The sequence below is a fragment of the Montipora foliosa genome, chromosome 3 (genome assembly GCF_036669935.1).
Source record: "Montipora foliosa isolate CH-2021 chromosome 3, ASM3666993v2, whole genome shotgun sequence".
Taxonomy (NCBI): domain Eukaryota; kingdom Metazoa; phylum Cnidaria; class Anthozoa; order Scleractinia; family Acroporidae; genus Montipora; species Montipora foliosa.
This window is the reverse complement of record NC_090871.1, coordinates 26,558,170-26,563,169: the sequence shown is the minus strand read 5'-3', so window position 1 is coordinate 26,563,169 and position 5,000 is coordinate 26,558,170. Positions and strand designations below refer to the sequence as shown.

At 39.8% G+C, this 5,000-nt stretch overlaps 1 long non-coding RNA gene across 1 annotated transcript; it reads left to right on the top strand.

The window, feature by feature from the left end:
* Positions 1-3,189: 3,189 nt before the first annotated feature.
* On the top strand, positions 3,190-4,280 carry LOC137994675 (uncharacterized). The gene is made up of 2 exons (XR_011122167.1): positions 3,190-3,341; positions 3,926-4,280. It is a non-coding gene; the product is annotated as an uncharacterized lncRNA (long non-coding RNA).
* The last annotated feature ends 720 nt before the right edge of the window (positions 4,281-5,000 follow it).

Below are 5,000 nucleotides of genomic sequence, written 5' to 3'. Positions count from 1 at the left end.
CGTCTAATGTCAGTTCGCCAACGCTCATATGTTAGTTCGCCAACGTCCAAAAACACCTTTTTCGTTGAAAATAATTGTCAATTAGATAACTTGCAATTCACTTCATGAGAGGGATTGTTGATGTGAACCGCCATATTTGTTATTGAATGCGCCCCAATCCCCCCTCAAATTTTATTAGGTTTCTTTATTGATAGTTTATTGCTGGTCATATACTTTTGCAAACTTGGTGGCTCCTAAAGGAGCCGTTTTTTGATTGTGATTTTTACTGACTTCTTCAGTTTCCACGGGTGGGGCCGTTGAGATGTGAGCATATTTTCAGCAACTGTGCGGCCGTCTTCTCTTTCCTTTCGTACTTCTCCCAGCTGTCGAATAGCCTCGCCTGCAGGTTTCGATACTGCTTCCGCTGGAGAACGGGGATAAAATACTTTTCTTGACAATTTTGAAAGCACAAATACCAATTACTGCGAAAAATCGGCAAAGTAGAAATTTTAAAGCTGAAAATAGACCGAATACTGCTTTAATATTAGGAGACACACCTTGTTCTGGAACATTAAAACCTAGGACGACCACCTCACCTGTCTCATTAACCACGAGGAGTTGGTTTTTCACCAAATGTCGTCTTAGATTTTTTTTTTGAAACTCGTGCCGGTAAGCGCGCGAGAAAAAGAGGTTAACAAGTAAGGAACGCTTAATTTTACAAAGTGAAAAAACAAGCATACCAAAAGATGGTGGAATGTCAAAGGTATCCATCTCTTCCTCGATTCTGCTACTCTCCGCAAGTGGATCAGTGATCTCACCGCAATATAGGCATCGCCAAACCACCTCTAATCCGGACTTAACAGCATCTCTATACTGCTGTCTCGAAATTCCCGCGTTGCAACGTCGATGTTGCCATTTGTCGCAGCCATCGCACAGGAGCGCTTCCTGTCTCGCTGTTACTTCCTCATTGCAATAGATACAATAATAGCTTTCCATCTCGAGTGACTCTTGTAAAAATATTTGACCAGCGAAAATACTTCGATAAGATGAGTGGGTTGAATTGAACAGAAAATCACAGCCCTTTTATACAGCAATGCCTGATTACGCCGGATCGAAATCGCAGGAAATTGATTGGCAGATATTGTTGGTGTTATCTGTTCTTTGTTTTAGTTACATATCATTAAACGTCTAAACAATATCCTATTCAAGTTGAAAAAGTTCTCACCTCCTTTGCAACATGCCGCACAAGCGAAGTTAATGAGCTCACATTGTTTTTATCGCGTTTCTAATTCTTCCCGTAAAAGAGAGAAAAGAGACCGGTAGAGAAGCAGGCTGTAGGGGGAACATTTAATAGTTGAGTGGGGGAAGGAAAAAGTTTTGCCGCAAATATTTAATCAGTGTTTCAAGCAATGCAAAAACCTCTGCGAGAGTAGAACAAACACGTAGGCGAAACTTGCGGGAAATAAGTGAACACATCTAAGCGCGTAATCAAACAAACATATTTCAACTCGATGGCTCTTTAACTACGCAAATGTTTAATAAAAAGGTTTTACAGCCGGTTTATGTTCACAAATAAAGGGGGCAACCCTAAAACCCGGAATCCGGAATCACAGGTCATTGTTTTACCAATACAGAGTGTAAAAACTATCCTAAACATTCATAAAAGCTAACCTTAGGCCTAAAAACGTTTGTTTAGGCCTAATTAGGCCTAAGGTTAGCTTTTATGAATGTTTAGGATAGTTTTTACTCTCTGTATTGGTAAAACAATGACCTGTGATTCCGGATTCCGGATTCCGGATTCCGGATTCCTTGTTTTAGGGTTGCCCCAAATAAGCCGTCGATGGCGTGGGAGAGAGAGAGAGAGGGAGAGAGAGAGATTGGGGAGAGTGAAACGAACATTTTCAAGCCGAATCAAACAATTCATCTTGGATCAAAGGTCACATTATCTTCTTTTGGTAATTTGTAAATACATTTCAGATCTATTTCACAAAGTATTTTGGACGTTGGCGAACTGACAAATAAGCGTTGGCGAACTGACATTAGACGTTGGCGAACCGACTTCATACGTTGGCGAACAGGCCGTTGGCGAACTGACACGTTGGCGAAACGACCGGTTACCCAAACGACAATATCAAAACAATGCTCGAAGTGGTTGTTATAGGCGCACCAGAAAATAGCACATCGATCATCCTCTCTTTCACACTACTTTGCAAGAGCTTCAGAGTCTGATCCACCAGTACTCTCGACATCACTGAAAATGTCTGAAGAAGTACCCTCCTTGATAAAACGTGCATACATACTTTTGCGTTCAGTGAACTGTAATAGCTCGTCGTCACTCACACTGTCGCATTATAAACTCTCAGCTGTAAACCTTCCACAATCTGTGCTAAGAACTTCGTCCTCGTTGGGGCAGAATTGTTCATCGCTGTTACTGCAAGGTAAAGGTAAACTGGATGCTGACACTGTCACATCGTAGTCGATCGAGACATCATGATCATCTTCGAACTCAAAATCGTGATCACGTCTGTAGCCATGCAGAGAAACGGTTTGCGATCGGTGGATACTGCGGGGACACGTTTTGTCTTCTTGCTGCTGGAAACTTACACGGGTTTGAATGCCGCTTGTATCCTTTGTGGCATACGTCCTATTTTCCTTCTCTCCGCCATTTTTGTTGTTTGCATGTGACTTCGACCGTGTGTGCCTGGGAGCCAGAGTAAAGATCAGTGCGTACGCATCTACTTGTGGTCACGTGGTGGCTTTTAACTAATCACAATGTGAGAGAAAAGAACGCGTCCTTTTCGAATTTGTCACTTTCTTCGTTCCATCGTGATCCTTCGATGTTTTCGTAAAACTTTTGTCACATTTAGAGAAAGATTCCGTGCTTTCAGGGTCCGATTCGAGTGTGTTTTAAGTAGAAATGGCGGAACGTACTTCACGCAAGAGAAATGCCCCAACTCGTCTTAGAGAAGGTAAGAAAATTCTCATATTTGTATGCCTTAGAAACTTGCAAAAGCTTGAGTGTCATTTGTTTTAGAACTTCGATCATAAGCTTATATACTGTCTCCTCCAAGTTCCTATTTTTTCTCAGTGTAAAGTTGTTACTAAACTTAGAACATACTCCACTAAAAAAGTGATCACGAATTACTTCGTTCGGATCGAGATCATTGTTGAATCTGCGCATAGATCACAGATGTAAATGTCGCACAAGGTTTAGACATAGTCAAATGGTGCAACCCAACACGAGTCAAGAAGTTTTGTTTCAAATAGATTTGTGTTTGTTTAACAGAGTCTTGGTACCTTGTGAGTTATGAAGATGATTGCATGTTGAGGGTCCTTACACTTAGGCACAGTACCGCTCAAAAGTAAGTCTACAGTCTCAATTCGATCCTCGAGACTTAATCCTTGAACGTTTCAAGCATTGAGGATCAAGTTGAGACTGTCAACTTACTTTTGAGGGGTACTGTACCTATTCAATGGGAGATATTTTACATAGTTCCAATGTAACCTACCTACTTAAACATAAACAAACAATTTGCTATTATTTAATTGCATGTTCATGCAATCATTGGTAGGTTCATTATTCTTTTTCTAACAATTGACTATTTCTATAAAGTTGCCACATAAAGGTGCTCAAAGGCATGAAATGGAATTCCTCTGTATTTTAATTTTTATGTATTAGCAGGCATGAATTTAACTAGCTTGCATGTTTAACATAAAATAGAGAAAATATGTGGAATGCTTGTGTCTGCACAAAAAGAAAAGTGATGCTAAGTGCCTGGATAGTTTTTTTAAATTTAAATTGTCTAAAATTGCTTACATTCCAAAGCCCAGGAATACCTGCTTTTAAGTGAATACTCAAACACCCAGGTTAAAACAGTGTTGTGACTATTGTTTGGTAAATAAAAGTGAGACCAAAAACATTAACATTTCTTGATTCTACCTTTAGGTAAAGTCTGTTCGAAGTTCACCAAAGATGGAATCAGTGCCAGCCAAAAAAATAAAAAAATAGATATGAAGTGTGTCGAGGCTCGGCGGCCACAAAGAATATGAATCTCTTCTGTACGAGTGGAATAATAGAACAGTTTTATCCCTTCGTAAAGCCATTATAGTGACACCACACTAGATGGGCATTAAAATAAACAGACACTTGCATTAAGTTTTAATTGTTAACAGTTCAAAGGTGGACAAAGCTTGTACAGTTTTACTTTGTAAGCGCTTCATTTCAGATTTCAACTTTTAAGTTTTCAATTTAACATTGTGTCCATGATTTGAATAAAGGGACTTTAAAGCTTAAACACAAAGTGGTCATTTCCTTGAATAATTTTCACCTTTGTGGAAATATTCTAGCAATTGCATACCTCCAGTAAGCAGCTGAGGTATGGGTTTGCTATGGGTACAAGTTGTCTTTCCCATTGTAGTCCCATAGTTTTTCCATAGCTTGTGGAGCAGCAATAGTTCGATCTTTCCCATAGGCGTGGGTTTGGTATGGGACTGATTTAAGCTCCCATACCATTCCCATATCATTCCTTCGCATGGCAATCATCCTATACCATTCCCATCGCCCATATCATTACCATGTATGGGAATAGTATGGATTTTTACGAAATACGTATCTTTTCCATAGATGTGGGTTTGGTATGGGACTGATTACAGCTCCCATACAATTCCCATATCATTCCTTTGCATGGCAATCATCCCATACCATTCCCATAGCCCATATCATTCCCATATATGGGAATGATATGGACTTTTACGAAATACGTATCTTTCCCATAGATAAGACAATAGAGAGGCAGTATATGGCATCATATGGGTTTGATATGGTGGGTAATGTCCCACATCAAAACCATATGAAATCCATATATGGCCCATAGATTATCCCATATCATACCCATATATGGTCCATATATGGCCCATATCACTCAGTTTGGTAAGGGCACTCACAGAGCCAATCAGATTGCAGGATTTGCAGAATTCCGCTCGCTCGCAACATAGAGAAAAAAAATAATAAATTACCGGTA